The 18172-nt window shown below is 37.3% G+C and overlaps 1 protein-coding gene across 1 annotated transcript in view; it reads left to right on the forward strand.

The window, feature by feature from the left end:
• Positions 1-18172, forward strand: part of Dpy19l2 (dpy-19 like 2) — a 110479-nt gene that overhangs the window by 8678 nt on the left and 83629 nt on the right. The window lies entirely within an intron of this gene.

The raw sequence follows: 18172 nt of genomic DNA on the forward strand, positions 1-18172 counted from the left end.
CAAAGAAAGCACGAGAGACAGAGACAAAAATAAAATGTATAGATATACAAAATTGCAAATCATAATATACAAGCAAAAAAAACCCAGTAAGATGAAAAAAATCAAAGTGATATAAGACAAAAAGTATGCAAAACTACCCCTGAGTTTTGTGTTGGCCCTTTACTTCTAGACATGGGCCTTACCCTTAGGTGTGGTTAACGTCCCCAGTGAGACTCAGCTGGCGAAAACTAATGTTTCTTTTGCAAGAGGGTGCGAGCTAGAGATAGATTCTTGGCTAAGGGTGGGAGCTGGTGTCCATCCCCTATTAACGAATCAATCCCACACCAGTTATGTTTTAAGGGGTTATTTATTTGGCGGGGGGTAAAACTTACATACACCATAAACCGTCAGGAAGGGAGCCTAGTCGCTGGAGCAGGAGCCGGGAGCAGCAGCTGAGACCGAGCACCGGAACCAAGAGGGCCTTATCCGGAACTGCTTCTCTTTTTAAGAGAGAAATATACCACGCCCCAGTGGGCTGGTATTTCAGCAGCTATTGGCTGACGGAGCGGAAGTCGCTCCCCGCTGCACTGTGGGCTCCTGCTTCAGTGATTATTGGTTGAGGCAGCGGAAGTTACTCCCACAACACCTCCCCCTTTTGTTTAAGTAAGAGAGTTCTAAGCCTACTATGAAATTATATACAGTAAGTATAAACCTACATAATTATATACAATAAATATAAATATAGCTGTCATTTCTCCTTTCCAAGAGGTTTCTCCTCTTTAAATTGAACCTTTATTAATTTTGATGGTATCCATAATTTTTCTTCTCCTGTGGAAACAAGAGCAAAACCCCTTCCCCAACGCAGCACATCTCCTGGCCTCCATTGAGAGGTCAGCATGTCTTTGAAATAAACAGGTTGGTTTAGTTCAGAAGTTTTTTCCATTATCCAATGCCTCTCTGCTGCTGTTGTTCCTTTCTCATTAGCATTAAGAAAATCTGACTGGTGTAAAATGCAATCTCAGTTGTTTTACTTTGCATTTCCCTAAATAATAAGGACCAATGAACATTTTTTGAAATATTTTCCAATCTTTACTCCTGAGAACCCAGGCCATTGGTTTTGAGTGTGTCATTTGTTTGGTTAACTCTTGCTTCTGAGTTCTTTATATATTATGGACTTCTTACACTGTCAGATGTGTAGCTGGCAAAGATTCTCTTCCACTCTGAAGGCTTTGTCTTTAGCCAGGTGATTTCTTCTTTAGCTCTGCAGGAGCTTTTTGTTTTATGAGGTCCCACTTGGCGGTCGTTGGCCTTACTTCTCGGGCAAATGGAGTCCACTTCAGAAAGCCCTTCTCTACACCTATATCTGCTAGGGCACTGTCTATGTTTTCTTTAATAATTTCACTGTTTCATCCTTCTCATTTAGGTCTTTGATCAGTTTGGCCATAGTTTTTGTTCAAGATGAAAGATTGGGCTTAATTTCATTCTTCTGCACGTGAACATGCAGTTTCCAGCAACATTTCTTGAAGATGCTTTTATCCCTCCAGTTTAAATTTTTGGCACCTTTGTCAAATAGCAGACGGCTGAAGTTATGTGAACTCATGTTTCGGTCTTCAGCTGTTTTCTCTCTGGTCCACATGTCTGTTTTTGTGCCAGTACCATATTGTTTTTATTACTATGGCTCTGCAATATATCTTCAGATCTAGAATGGTAACCCCTCCAGTATTGTTCTTTTTATTCAGGATTGTTTTAGCTATTTGGGGTCATTTGTGGTTCCATATGAATTTGTAGGACAATTTCTTTTATTTTGGTGATGAATGAATCAGGAATTTTGATGAGATTGCTGCATTGAATTTGTAAATAAGTTTTGGTACTGATTATCTTCACAACATTACCTCTACCAATCCGTGAGCATAGGATTCTTTTCCTTTTTCTAGTGCCTGTGATTCCTTCCTCAGCAGTCTAATGTTTCCTTGTAGTGGTTCTTCACTCTTTTAGTTAGGTTTCTTCCTAGATCTTTTCTTTTCTCTGAGTCTATTTTGAATGAGCGCGTCCATGATCTCCTTCTTTGTATGTTTATTGGTGAGAGAAAGGAAAGCTTTAGATTTCTGCAAGCTGAGTTTGTGTCCTGCAACACGGTTGAATTTGTTTATCTTCCTACATGTTTTCTGGAAACATTTTGAGATCTTTAGTATATAGTATCATGCCGTCTGCAAATAGGGATAGTTTGACTTCTTTCCTGGTTTGTATCCTTTTAATTTTCTTCTCTTGCCTTAATTCTCCAGATAGCATTTTGAGAAAAATATTGAAATGGAATAGGGATATTGGAAATCCTTGTTCCTTTCATAATTTCAGTAGGATTGCTTCAAACTCTTGTTTTTTAACGATGATGTTGGTTGTGGATTATTATATCGAGTCATGTTTCCTCAAGCCCTACATTCTCTAGGACTTTTATCATGAAGAGATACTAAATTTTGTTAAAATTTTTTTCCAAATCTGTTGAGATGATCATGTGATGTTTTTGTCTTTAAGACACTTTATATGATTTACTACATGTATTTTATATTGATGTATGATATTTTTGTTATGTTGACTTATTTTAACCATGTCTGAATTTCTGGATTAAAGCAAACTTGATCATGGTGTGTTACCTTTTTGATATATGTCAGCATTCTGCTTGCAAGTATTCTGTTGATTTTTTGTATATATATATACATATACATATGCATAAATATATATTTAATATATTAGATTTTTTGAAAAAAATATCAATCCAAGTTCCCACTCCCTTGCCTCCTTTCATTCCCTCCATACACCCTCCCACTCTACTCCCATCTAATCCTCAGAGAGGGTAAGGCACATTGCTTTGTGGAAGGTTCAAGGCCCTCCTTACTAAATCTAAGCTGAGCAAGGTATACATCCAAAGAGAATAGGATTCCAAAAAGTCAGTACATGAAGTAGGGACAAACTCCAATGCCACTGCCAGTGGCCCCTCAGTCTTTCCCAGTCATACAACTGTCAACCACATTCAAAGGGACTAGTTTGGTCCTATGCTTGTTCCTTCCCAGTCTGGCTGGAGTTGGTGAGCTCCCATTAGCACAGGTAAACTATTTCAGTGGTTGAATCTATCATGGTCTTGACCTTTTTGCTCATATTCTCATTCCTTCCACTCTGAGCTCAGTACAGTACTCCGATGTGGGTCTCTGCCTCTGTTTCCAACAGTTGCTAAATGAAGGTTCTATGGTGATATTTAAGATATTCATCAGTCTGACTACAGGGCTAGTCAAGATCGGGTCCCCTCTCCGCTATTGCTTAGGGTCTTAGGTGGGGTCCTCTTTGTGAATTCCTGGGAATTTCTCTAGAGCCAGGTTTCTGCTATCCCTATAATGGCTCCCTCAATCAGGATATCTCTTTTCTTTCTCTCATTTCTGTCCTTTCTCCATCTCAACTATCCCATTCCCTCAAGTTTTCCTTAACTCTCCCATTCTCCCCTCCTCTTCCCTTCATACCTTCCCTTCTCCCCGAACCCCATGCTTCCAGTTATGTCAGGCAATCTTGTCTGTTTCCAATTTCCAGGTGGGTCTATATATATTTTTCTTTGGGTTCACCTTATTACTTAACCTCCCTAGGATCATGAACTATAGGCTCAATGTCCTTTGTTTATAGCTAGTATGCATTTATGAGTGATTACTCACCATATTCATCTTTTTTGGTCTGGGTTACTTCACTCAGGATAGTGGTTTTTAATTCCATCCATTTATGCAAAATTCAAGATGTCATTGGTTTTTTTTAATCGCTGAGTGTAGTGTTTTTTATTCTAATATGTAAATGTGCCACACTTTCTTTATCCATTCTTTAGATGAGGGGAATCTATATTGTTTTCATGTTTTGGCTATTACAAGTAATGCTGCTATGAACATAGCTGAAACAATGCTTTTGTAGTATGATTGAGCATCTTTTGAGTATATGCCCAAGTGTGGTATTGCTGGAACGAGAGGTAGGTTGATTCCCAATTTTCTGAGAAACCGCCATACTGACTTCCAAAGTGGTTGCATAAGTTTGCATTCCCACCAGCAATGGATGAGTGTTCCTGTCACTCCACATCCTCTCCAGCATAGGTTATCATTGGCGTTTTTGATTTTAGCCATTCTGACAGGTGTAAGATGGTATCTCAAAGTTGTTTTAATTTGCTTTTCGTGATAGCTAAGGACGTTGAACATTTTCTTAAGTATCTTTTGGCCATTTGAGGGTCTTCTGTTAAGAATTCTTTGTTTAGTTCCATACTCCATTTTTTAAATTGGGTTATTTATAATTTTAATATCTAATTTCTTGAGCTCTTTATATATTTTGGATATCAGACCTTTGCTAATGTGGGGTTGATGAAGATCTTTTCCTATTCAGTAGGCTGCCTTTTTGTCTAATTGACTGTGTCCTTTGCTTTACAGAAGCTTCTCAGTTTCAGTAGGTCCCATTTATTCATTGTTTCTCTTATTGTTTGTGCTACTGGCGTTATATGTAGGAAGTAGTCTCCTGTGCCCATGTTTTGCAGTCTACTTCCCACTTTCTCTTCTATCAGGTTCAGTGTGGTCAGATTTATATTGAGGTCTTTAATCCATTTGGACTTGAGTTTTATGCATGGTGATAGAAATGGATCTACTTTCATTCTTCTACAGGTTGACATCCAGTAATGTCAGCACTGTTTGTTGAAGATACTTTCTTTTTTCCATTGTATAATTTTAGCTTCTTTGTCAAAAATCAGCTGTTCATTGGTGTGTGAATTAGTAACGGGTCTTTGATTTGATTCTATTGGTCAACGTCTCTGTTTTTATGCCAATTCCAACCTGTTTTCATTACTGTAGCTCTCTAATAGAGCTTGATGTCAGGGATGGTGATGCCTTTGGAAGTTGCTTTATTGCATAGGATTGTTTTGGCTATCTTGGGTTTTTTGCTTTTCCATATGAAGTTGATTATTGTTCTTTCAAGGTCTGTAAAGAATTATGCTGGGATTTTGATGAGATTGCATTGAATCTATTTTTTTAAAGGAGTTTTTCATTTCCTTTTAAAGGTCTCCAACATTTTCATAAAGTTACGTTTAAAGTCGTGTTTTTCTCCATCTTCTGGGTTAGGATGATCAAGTCTTCCTGTTGTGTGACTGCTGGGTTCTGGTGTTACCATGTTGTTTTTTAAGAAGTTGGACGAATTCTTGCATTGGCGCCTACCCATCTCTTCCTTCAAATGAGGCCGGCAGTATCTTTGCATCTTGGTCCAATCCTTGTAGTGGCTGTCTGGGTGTTTGGGAGTTTTTCTTGGTCTGCTCTGTACTGTCAATGTCTGTCTCAGAAAGCCCCTGAGGTCTCTATATACCCGCTCTCTTGGTCTTCTCTCCTGGTTTGCGCTCTTGGTGCTCTCTCTTAATCCCCTCAGTGTTATAGGAAGCTCTCAGCTCTTAGGCAGGGAGTGGCTAGTAGCTTGGGGGATACAATGGATGGGTTTGGATTTTGGGGGAGTCTAGCCGCTGGAAACCCCCTGCTGGCTGGCTAGAAAAGCTGAGGGAGTTGGAGGAGGGGCCCTAGGTTTTGTCCCACTGTGGAGGTCCTAGAGAGTGGGGCGCCCCCCAATGTGGCTGTTCACTTACCTCTTAAATCTACTCTCTGTTGAATATTTTTTTATTTTTCCATTCAAAAAATTTCACTTTCTCCTCCCTTCTCCCAATCCCCTCCCACTCCCTCACTTACCCTTCTACCTCCCCCTCCAGTCTTAAGAGAGGGCAGGGTACCTTGCCCTGTGGGAAGTCCAAGGCCCTCCCACCTCCATCCAGGCCTAGGAAGGTGTGCATCCAAACAAACTAGGGTCCTAAAAAACCAGTACATGCAGTAGAAACAAGTCCCAGTGCCATTATCAATGGCTTCTCAATCAGCCCCCATTGTCAGCCACATTCAGAGAGTATGGTTTGATCACATGCTTCATCAGTCCCAGTCCAGCTGGATTTGGTGAACTCCCATTAGATCAGGCACACTGTCTCAGTTGGTGGACCAACCCCTTGCGTTCCTGACTTCCTTGCTCATATTCTTTCTCCTTCTGCTCTTCAACTGGACCTTGGGGGCTCAGTCCAGTCCTCCCATGTGGGTCTCTGTCTCTATCTCCATTTGTCGCCAGACAAACATTCTATGGTGATATTCGAGATATTCATCAGTGTGACAATGGGACAAGACCAGTTCAGGCACCATCTCCTCTACTACCCAAGGATATCCCCATGGACATCTGGGATTTCACCTAGAGCAAAGTCTCTTGCCAAACCTAAATTGGCTCCCTTAATGTAGATATCTCCTTTCCTGCTCCTATATCCACCCTTCCTCCATCTCAACCCTCCCACTCCCCCAAGCTCTCCCCAATTCTTTCCTTCTCACTCCCCATCTCCTTTTCCCCCCAACCCACCTCCATCCCCATGCTCCCAGCTTTTGCCCAGTGATCTTGTCTGCTGCCAGTTTTCAGGAGGATCTATATATGTTTTTCTTTGGGTTCATCTTATTATTTGGCTTCTCTAGGCTTGTGAACTATAGGCTCAATGTCCTTTGTTTATGGCTAGAGTCCACAAATGAGTGAGTACATACCATATTCATCTTTTTGGGTCTGGGTTATCTCACTCAGGATAGTGTTTTCTATTTCCATCCATTTTCATGCAAAATTCAGGATGTTATTGTTTTTTACTGCTAAGTAGTTCTCTAATGTGTACATATTCTACACTTTCTTTATCCATTCTTCCATTGAGGGGCATCTAGGTAGTATCCAGGTTCTGGCTATTACAAATAATGCTGTTATGAACATAGTTGAAATAATGCTTTTGTAGTATGATTGGGCATCTCTTGGGTATATTCCCAAGAGTGGTATTGCTGGATCCTGTGGTAGATTGATTCCCAATTACCTAAGAAATCTCCACACTGATTTCCAAAGTGGTTGCACAAATTTGCATTCCCACCAGCAATGGATGAGTGTTCCCATTACTCCACATCCTCTCCAGCATAGGCTATTGTAGAAGGGGCAGCGGGTTGCGCTCCCGCTGCGATCCCGGCTCCCCGGCTAGTTTTATACCTGAAATAATTACACGGAAACTGTATTCTTTTAAACACTGACTGTCCCATTAGCTCTAGCCACTTATTGGCTAATTCTCACATCTTGACTCAACCCATTTCTAATAATCTGTGTAGCACCACGAGGTTGTGGCATACCGGGAAAGATTCAGCATGTCTGACCTGGCAGCTTCATGGTGGGCAGCTCTCTGCCTCTGCCTGACTCTGCTTCTTTCTCCCAGCATTCTGTTCTGTCTTCACCACCCACCTATGTTCTGACCTATCAGGCCAAGCAGTTTCTTTATTAATTAACCAATGAAAACAACACATAGAAAGAAGACCTACCTACATCATTTTCCTTTTTTCTGTTTAAACAAAAAGGAATTTCCTTTAAACACTGCCTGGCCCATTGTCTCCAGCCCCTTATTGGCTAACTCTCACATATTAATTAACCCATTTCTAATAATCTGTGTATCACCACAAGGTCATGGCTTACCAGAAAGTTTCTAACCCACCTCCATCTCAGAGAGGAGAGCCATGGTGTCTCACTCATTGCCTTCTTCCCTGCATTCTGTTCTGTCTACTCCACCTATCTAAACTGCTGTCCTATCAAAAGCCAAGGCAGTTTCTTTATTAACCAATGAAAGTAACACATAGACAGATGACCCTCCTACATCAGGTTATCATTGGTGTTTTTTATTTTAGCCATTCTGACAGGTGTAAGATGGTATCTCAAAGTTGTTTTAATTTGCATTTCCCTGATCTCTAAGGAGGTTGAACATGACCTTAAGTGTCTTTTGGACATTTGAACTTTGTCTGATAAGAATTCTCTTTTCAGTTCAGTACCCCATTTTTTAATAGGGTTAATTCGAACTTTTATGTCCAGTTTCTTGAGTTCTTTATATATTTTGGAGATTTAACTGTTGTCTGATGTGGGGTTGGTAAAGATCTTCTCCCATTCAGTAAGATGCCTTTTTGTATTAATGTCAGTGTCCTTTGCTTTACAGAAGCTTCTCAGTTTCAGTAGGTCCCATTTATTCATTGCTGTTCTTATTGTCTGTGCTATTGGCGTTATACATAGGAAGTGGTCTACTGTGCCCATGTGTTACAGTCTACTTCCCACTTTCTCTTCTATCAGGTTCAAGTGTGGTCAGATTTATATTGAGGTCTTTAATCCATTTAGACTTGAGTTTTGTGCATGTTGATAGTCATGGATCTATTTTCATTCTTCTACAGGTTGACATCCAGTTATGCCAGCACCATTTGTTGAAGATACTTTCTTTCTTCCATTATATAATTTTAGTTCTTTGTCAAAATTCAGGTATTCATAGGTTTGTGAATTTATATCCGGGTCTTTGATTCGATTTCATTGGTCAATGTCTCTGTTTTTGTCCCAATACCAAGCTGTTTTCATTACTGTATCTCTTTAATAGAGTTTGAAGTCAGGGATGGTAATGCCTCTGGAAGTTCCTTTATTGTATAGGATTGTTTTGGCTATCCTGGGTTTTTTGTTTTTCCATATAAAGTCGATTATTGTTCTCTCTTGTTCTGTGAATAATTTTGTTGGGATTTTGATGGGGATTGCATTGAATTTGTATGTCGTCTTTGGTAGAATTGCTTTTTTTTTTCCTGTGTTGATCCTATCAATCCAAGAACATGGGAGATCCTTGCATTTTCCGATATATTCTTCAATTTCTTTCTTCAAAGACTTAAAGTTTTTGTCAAATAGATCTTTCACTTCCTTGCTTAGTGTTACCCTGAGATACTTTATACTATTTGTGGCTATCGTGAAAGGTGAAGTTTCTCTGATTTCCCTCTCTTCTTCTTTATCTTTCATGTATAGGAGGGCTACTTATTTATTTATTTTTTTTGAGTTGATCTTGTATCCTGCCACATCACTGAAGGTATTTATCAGCTGAAGGAATTCTCTGGTAGAGTTATTTGGGTCACTTATGTACATTATCGTATCATCTACAAATAACGAAAGTTTGACTTCTTCCTTTCCAATATGAATCCCCTTGATCTCCTTATATTGTCTTATTGCTATTGCTAGAACTTCAAGCACTATTTTGAATATGGAGAGAGTGGACAGCCTTGTCTTGTTCCTGATTTTAGTGGAATGTCTTTGAATTTCTCTCCATTTAATTTGATGTTAGCTGTTGACTTACTGTATATTGCTTTTTATTATATTTAGGTATGATTCTTGTATCCCTAATGTCTCCAAGATCTTTATCATACAGGGGTGTTGAATTTTGTCAAATACTTTTTTCAGCATCTAATGAAATGATCATACGTTTTTTCTTTCAGTTTATTTATATGATGAATTACATTGATAGAATTTTGTATGTTGAACCAGCCCTGCATCTCTGGGATGAACCCTACTTGATCATAATGGATGATTTTTTAGATGTGTTCTTGGATTTGGTTTGCCAGTATTTTACTGAGAAGTTTTGCATCGATGTTCATGAGTGAGATTGGTCTGTAATTCTCTTTCTTGATTGAGTCTTTGTGTGGTTTTTGTATCAGGGTGACTGTAGCTTCATAAAAAAAGTTTGGCAATGACTCTTTTGTTTCTATTTTGTGAAACACATTGAAGAGTATAGGTATCAATTATTCTTGAAAGTTCTGGTAGAATTCTGCTTTAAAACCATCTGGTCCAGGGCTTTTTCTGGTTGGGAGGATTTTTATGACATCTTCTATTTTCTTACAACTGATAGGTCTATTTAAATTGTTCCCCTGGTCTTGATTTAATTTTGGTATATGGTACTTCTAAAAAAAGTCCATTTCTTTTATGTTTTCCAATTTTGTGGAGTACAGGCTTTTGTAGTAAGATCTAATGATTCTCTGAATTTCCTGCATGTCTGTTATTATGTTCACTTTTCATTTCTGAGCTTGTTAAATTGAGTGTTCTCTCTCTGTCTTTTGATTGGTTTATCAATCTTGTTGATTTTCTCAAAGAACCAGCTCTTTGTTTAATTGATTCTTTGGATTGTTTTCTATGTTTCTGTTTTGTTGATTTTAGCCCCCAGTTTGATTATTCCCAGTCTTCTACTCCTCCTGGGTGAGTCTGCTTCTTTTTTTTTTAAAATGTGGGCACTTAGTGCTATGAACTTTCCTCTTAGCACTGCTTTCATAGTGTCCCATAGGTTTGGGTATGTTGTGTCTTTATTTTCATTGAATTCAAGAAAGACTTTAATTTCTTTCTTTATTTCTTCCTTGACCCAGGGATGGTTCAGTAGTTGACTGTTCAGTTTCCATGAGCTTGTCGGCTTTCTGGGGGTAGAATTGTTAAATTGTAACTTTATTCTATGGTGATTTGATAAGACACAGGTGGTCTCTATAATTTTTTGTATCTGTTGATGTTTGCTCTGTTACCAAGTATAGGATCTATTTTTGAGAAGGTTCCATGAGATGCTGAGAAGAAGGTATATTCTTTCCTATTTTGGTGGAATGTTTTATAGATGTCTGTTAAGTCCATTTGATTCATTACCTCTGTTAGTTCTCTTATTTCTCAGAATTTCAATGGGTGGCTGCTTTAATTTCAAAAAAGGCTGATTCTGTAATCACACATTTGCTAGAAAGTTATGACCATCCTGGACTGACAATACTCCAGCATATATCTCTAGTGAAATGAAACAGCTTTTTGCTTCCTACAATATAAAGCATATTACAGTTATATTATACAGTCCTACAGGACAAGCACTTACAGAAAGATCAAATCAAACTCTAAAGGATATACTAAACAAATAGAAAGGGGCAATAAAGACCCTCAGAAATAGATGGCACAAAATGCTTTATATTAGCTTAGAATTTTCTAAATTCTAATGAGAAAGGATTTTACTTTCTCTATAGGCATATAATCTTTTGTAGTCAGAGTTCAATTTAAAATTAAAGCTGGCTCTATAGTTGGAGTATGGCTCTCTCCTTCTCTAAACCCAAGCATGCTTGCTAAAGTAAAATCCAAAATCTCTAGCTCATGTCAGAAAGACCACCTGATAAGAAAAAGAAGGTAAATCAAAATTTAGGGACTATTTTATTGACACTAATCTCATAATCCTTTGGTTTTATTTAGGTTCTTTAACATTTTTCTTAAGGTATAAATATTATCTCACAATTCCCAATATATATTAATTTTTTACCATGACATTAATGGTTATATAGAGTACTAACTAACTTTTCTAGAGAAAAGGCTTCATCTATCTTTCTTTGAATGATTTATTGTTAGAGTCTCTATCAGAAAACTAGAAATTAAGTTTTGTACTCTGGATGTACATAACAAATATTAATTCTTTAAACTTTTTGAGATCTGTTGTGTATGACACTTAAAATGTTTAAGTTTTCTGCAGTGAACCATGACCATGCCTAATAGCAACCTTTGAAGTCTCCGAAAGGAAGATGGGGCCCCACAACAATGATACCAGCAGGATGATGATACCACCACTACATTGAAAAAAAAAAGACTGCCTAAAGACCGGCTTTGGACTACAAACTGCTCAGGACAATTTCAAAGTGGCTAACTGAGATGATCCAGCCTAACAAATTACTCAAACCAGGACTTGGGACAAGTCCTGCACTTTCCTATTATGCAAGGACTGGACAACAAATGATACAGCTACCTCTCCCAGGACTTGATGATTAACCCCAAATTTTTCTTTTCAGGATCCCCTAAAGATGTCATCGCCCCCAGACAGAGGAACATGACCTCCCACATTCCCAAGAGGTAGGGTTGGTGGTTTTTGGTTGTACAGTGGGTATGGTTATTTGTCATCATTTAGGATGGTTGGTTACAAATTGTTATTATTAGTGGTCAGGAAAAAAGCAGAACAAAATGCTGAAGATACAATAGAGGAAATAGACTCATAAGTGAAAAAAAAACCCATTAAATCTGACAAAAGATTAACCCAAAATATCCAGGAAATATGGGGCACCATAGGTATAGAAGAAGGAGAAGTTTACCTCAAAAGCACAGAAAATATGTTTAACAAAATCATAGCAGAAACCTTTCCCAACCTAAAGAAAAGTATGCCTGTGAAGATAAAAGAAGCTTATAGAACACCAAATAGAATGGATAAAAAAAATCCCCATGCCACATAATAATCAAAACACTAAACATACAGAATAAAGAAAGAATATTAAGAGCTGCAAAGAAAAAAGGCCAAGGAATAATTATAGGCAGACCTATCAGAATTATACTTGACTTTTCACTGGAGACAATGAAAGCCAGAAGGTTAATGGTCAAGCATTATGCAGACATTAAGAAACCAAGGATGCCAGCCAAGAATATTATACCCAGAAAAACTTTCAATCACCATAGAAGGACAAAATAACATATTCCATGACAGAACCGGATTTAACCAATACCTAGTCATAAACCCAGCACTACACAAAATACTAGAAGGAAAACTCCAACCTAAGGAAGTTGGCTACATCAACAAAAACATAGACAATTGAAGGTCTCATAGCAGCAAATCCCAAATATGGGATAAACGCACAAATTAACGTCAACAACAATGAAAACTAAATTAACAGTGGATAACAATCATTAGTCATGAATATTCCTTAATTAAATGGACTCAACTATAAAAAGGCACAGGCTAACAAATTGAATACAAAACCAGAATCCATTCTTTTGCTACATACAAGAAACACACCTCAATCTCAAAGACAGATATCGTCTTAAAGTAAAGGGTTGGGAAAAAAAAATATCCAATCAAAGCAACCTAAGAAACAAGCTGGTGTAGCTATCCTAATATATAACAAAATAGACTTAACTAAAATCAATCAAGAGAGGCAAAAAATGACATTTCATATTAGTCACAGGAAAAATCCATCAAGAGGAAATCTTAATACTGAACATCTATGCCCCAAATCAAGGGTACCCTCATATGTAAAAGAAACGCTTCTAAAGCTTAAATCAGACATTAAATCCCACACACTAATAATGGGAGACTTCAACACTCCTCTCTCACCAGTGAACTGGTTAGTCAAACAAAAAAAAAATGAACTGAGAAATAAGGGAACTAACAGATGTTATGACTCAAATGAACTTATCAGACATCTATAGAATATTCCATACAAACATAAAAGAATATAACTTCTCAGCATCTCATGGAACCTTCTAAAAAATGACCACATACTTTGTAACAAAACAAACCTCAACAAATACAAAAAAATTAGAATAACCTCATGTATCTTATCAGATCATCATGGTTTAAAACTAGAATTCAACTAATTCCAGCAAGCCCACAAACACATGGAAATTAAGCCTGAATCATCAATGAGTTAAAAAAGAAATAAAGGGGGAAATTAAAGACTTCCTAAAATTCAATGAAATTGAACTCACAACATACCCAAATTTATGGGACACAATGAAAGCAGTGTTAAGAGGAAAGTTCATGGCACTAAATGCCTACATAAAGAAGCTGAAAAAAATCCCACACTAGTAAATTAACAGAGCATTTGAAAACTTTAGAATTAAAAAAGAAGCAAACTCACCCAAGAGAACTAGCTGGTAGAAAATAATCAAATTGAGAGCTAAAGTTACAAAATAGAAACAAAAAACACAATACAATGAATTAATGAATACAATGAATTAATGAGACAAAGAGTTGGTTCTTTGAGAAAAATCAACAAAACAGGCAAATCTTTATCCAAACTAACCAAAAGGCAGAGAGAGAACATCCAAATTAACAAAATCAGAAGTGAAAAGGGGGCATAACAACAGACATGGAGGAATTACAGAGAAAAGTTAGAAAACTTAAAGGAAATGGACAACTCTCTGGGTAAATATCACTTACCAAAATTAAATCAAGACCACATAAGCAAATTAAATAGACCTTTAACTGCTGAAGAAATAGAAACAGTCATCAAAACCTTCCAACAAAAATAGCCAGGGTCCGATGGTTTCAGCTCAGAATTCTACAAGACTTTCAAAGAATAACTAATACCAATATCCCTTAAACTATGCCACACAATAGAAATGGGAGGAACATTGCCAAACTTTTATGAGGCTACAATTACCCTGATACCCAAATCACAGAAAGGCATTACTCAGAAAGAGAATTACATACCAATCTCACTCATGAACATTGACACAAAAATACTAAATAAAATACTGGCAAATCGAATCCAAGAACACATTAGAAACATCATCTACCGTTATCAAGTTGGCTTCATCCCAGAGATGCAGGGATGTTTCAACATATGAAAATCTGTCAGCTTAGTCCACCATATAAACAAGCTGAAAAATAAAAAAAACACATGATTATCTTATTAGATTCTGAAAAAGCTTTTGATAAAATACAACATCCCTTCATGATAAAGGTCTTGGAGAGAACAGGGATACAAGGAACATACCTAAACATAATAAAGGCAATATACAGCAAGCCAACAGCCAACATCAAACTAAATGGAGAGAAACTCCCAACGGTCACACTGAAATCAGAAACAAGACAAGGTTGTCCACTCTCTCCACATCTATTCAATATAGTTCTTGAGGTCCTAACTAGAGCAATAAGACACCAAAAGGAGATCAAGGGGACTCAGATTGGAAAAGAAGAAGTCAAACTCTCACTGTTTTCTGACGATATGACAGTTTACATAAGCGATCCCAAAAATTCTACCAAGGAATTTCTACAACTCATAAACATTTTCAGTAATGTAGCAGGATACAAGATTAACTCAAAAAAAAATCAGTAGCCCTCCTGTACACAGATGATAAATGGGCTAAGAAAGGAATCAGAGAAACATTACCCTTTACAATAGTCACAAATAGCATAAAATATCTTGGAGTATCTCTAACCAAACAAGTGGAAGTATGACAAGAACTTTAAATCTCTGAAAAAATTGAAGAAGACACCAGAAAGTGGAAATCTCTCCCCTGCTCTTGGGTAGGTAGAATTAACGTAATATAAATGGCAATCTTACTAAAAGTAATCTACACATTCAACGTAATGCCCATCAAAATCCCAGGAAAATTCTTTACAGACCTCAAAAGAATGATACTCAACTTCATACGGAAAAGCAAAAAACCCAGAATAGCCAAAACAATCCTGTACAATAAAAGAACATCTGGAGGCTTCACAATCCCTGACTTCAAACTCTACTACAGAGCTACAGTACTGTCAACAGCTTGGCATTGTCATAAAAAAAAAAAGACAGGAGGACCAATGGAAGTGAATTAAAGACCCAGATAATACTCCACACACCTTTGAACACCTGATTTTTGACAAAGAAGCAAAAAATCTTAAATGGAAAAAAGAAAGCATATTCAACAAATGATGCTGGCATAACTGGATATCAACATGTATGTAGAAGAATGAAAATAGATCCATATCTATCAACTCAAGTTCAAATGTATTGGAAGACCTCAACATAAAGTCAATCACACTGAACATCATAGAAGAGAAAGTGGGAAGTACACTTGAATGCATTGGCACAGGAGACCTAAATATGACCCCAGCAGCATGGACTCTGAGAGAAACAACTAATAAATGGGATCTCCTGAAACTGAAAACCTTATGTAAAGTAAAGGACACAGTCAACAAGACAAAACAACATCCTACAAAATGGGAAAAGATCTTCACCAACCCCACACAGAGGACTGATCTCCAAAGTATACAAAGAATTCAAGAAATTGGTCATTAAAGAACAAGTAATCCAATAAAAGATGGGGTACAGACCTAAACAGGGAAGTCTCATCAGAGGAATTTAAAATGGCTGAAAGACACTTAAGGAAATGCTCAACATCCTTAACCATCAGAGAAATGCAAATTAAAACATCTCTGAGATTCCATTTCACACCTGTAAGAATGGCCAAGATCAAAAATATTGACGACAACTTATGCTGGAGAGGTTGTGGTTTAAAGGGAACACGTCTGCATTGCTGGTGGGAATGCAAGCTGGTACAGACCCTTTGGATATTAATGTGGTGATTTCTCAGAAAATTAGGAAACAACCTTCCTCAAGACCCAGCAATACCACTTTTGGGTATATATCCAAAGAATGGTCAGTGTCTGTTGTTATGTCCCCCTTTTTATTTCTGATCTTGTTAATTTGAGTGTTCTCTCTATGCTTTTTGATTAGTTTGGATAGAGGTTTGTCAATCTTGTTGATTTTCTCAAAGAACCAGCTCTTTGTTTCATTGATTCTTTGGATTGTTTTCTGTGTTTCTATTTTGTTGATTTCAGCCCTCAGTTTGATTATTTCCAGTCTTCTACTCCTCCTGAGTGAGTCTGCTTCTTTTTTTCTAGAGCTTTCAGGTGTGCTGTTAAGTCACTAATGTGAGCTTTCTCAGTTTTCTTTATGTGAGTACTTAGTGCTGTGAACTTTCCTCTTAGTACCGCTTTCAAAGTGTCCCATTAGTTTGGGTATGTTTTGCCTTCATTTTATTTGAATTCAAGGAAGACTTTAATTTCTTTCTTTATTTCTTTCTTTACCCAGTTGATTGTTCAGTTTGCATGAGTTTGTAGGCTTTCTGGGGGAAGTAGTATTAATAAATTCTAACTTTACTCCAAGGTGATCTGATAAGACTCTAACCTTTTTGTATCTGTGGATGTTTGCTTTGTTACCAAGTATGTAATCAATTTTTGAGAAGGTTCCATGAGGTGCTGGGAAGAAGATATATTCTTTCCTGTTTGGGTGAAATGCTCTATATGTCTGTTAGGTCCATTTGGTTCATTACATCTGTTAGTTCTCTTATTTCTCTGTTAAGTTTCTGTCTGGTTGTCCTGTCCATTGGCAAGAGAAGAGTGTTGAAATCTCCTACTATTAGTGAGTGGGGTTTGATGTGTGATTTGAGTTTTAGTAATGTTTCTTTTACATATGTGGGTGTTTTTATATTAGGGGCATAAATATTCAGGCTGAGATATCATATTGATGAATTGTTCCTGTTATGAGTATAAAGTGTCCTTATCCTTCTCTTCTGATGGATTTTAGTTTGAAATCAATTTTGTTAGATATTTTTATAGCCACTCCTGCTTGTTTCTTAGGTCCGTTTGATTGGGAAATCTTTTCCCACCCCTTACTCTTGAGGTAGTGTGTCTTTGAGGTTGAGGTGTGTTTCTTGTAAACAGAAGAATGTTGGATCTTGTTTTTGTATCCATTCCCTTAACCTCTGCCTTCTTATAGGTGAATTGAGTCTATTGATATTAAGTGATATTAATGACGAGTGATTGTTAACTCTGGATATTTTTTGGTGGTAGTGTTTGTGTGTTTCTCTTGAGTTGTATTGGTAGAGGGTTATCCACAGATGTCTGTGCTATTGTGGGTGTTGTTGGCTTCCTTGGGTTGAGGTTTTCCTTCTAGTACTTTCTGTAAGGCTGGGTTTGTGGATACATATTTTTTAAATCTGTTTTTGTCTTAGAATATCTTGTTTTCTCCATTGATGGTGAAAGAAAACTTGGCTGGGTATAGTGGTCTGGGCATGCATCCATGGTCTCTTGGTGTCTTCAGTACATCTGTCCAAGACCTTCTGACTTTCATGGTTTCCATAGAGAAATCAGGAGTAATTCTGATAGGTTTCCCTTTATATGTTACTTGACCTTTTTCCTTTGCAGTTCTTAATATTCTTTCTTTATTCTGTATGTTTTGTGTTTTGATTATTCTATGGTGAGGGAATTTCTTTTGATCCATTCTATTTTGTGTTCTGTAAGCTTCTTGTATCTTCATAGGAATATCCTTCTTTAGGTTGGTAAAGTTTTCTTCTATAATTTTGTTGAATATATTTTCTGGGCCTTTGAGCTGGAGTTCTCCTTCTTCTATGCCTATTATTCTTAGGTTTGGTCTTTTCATGGTGTCTCAGATTTCCTGGATGTTTTGGGTTAAGAATTTATTGGATTTAATGTTTTCTTTGATCAATGAGTCTATTTCCTCTATGATATCTTCAGTGTCTGAGATTCTTCTATCTCTTGTATTCTGATGGTTATACTTGTCTCTCTAGTTCCTGTTCATTTACCCACATTTTCCATACCCAGCCTTCCCTCGGTTTATGTTTTTTTTTTATTGCCTCCATTTTGGTCTTCAAGTCTTGAACTGTTTACTTTACCTGTTTGATTGCTTTTTATTGGTTTTCTTGGGTATCTTTGAGGGATTTTTAAATTTCTTCTAATTTTTTTGTTTGTCTTCTCTTC

Source organism: Myodes glareolus, chromosome 4, assembly GCF_982192425.1.
Source record: "Myodes glareolus chromosome 4, mMyoGla1.1, whole genome shotgun sequence".
NCBI classification, from domain to species: domain Eukaryota; kingdom Metazoa; phylum Chordata; class Mammalia; order Rodentia; family Cricetidae; genus Myodes; species Myodes glareolus.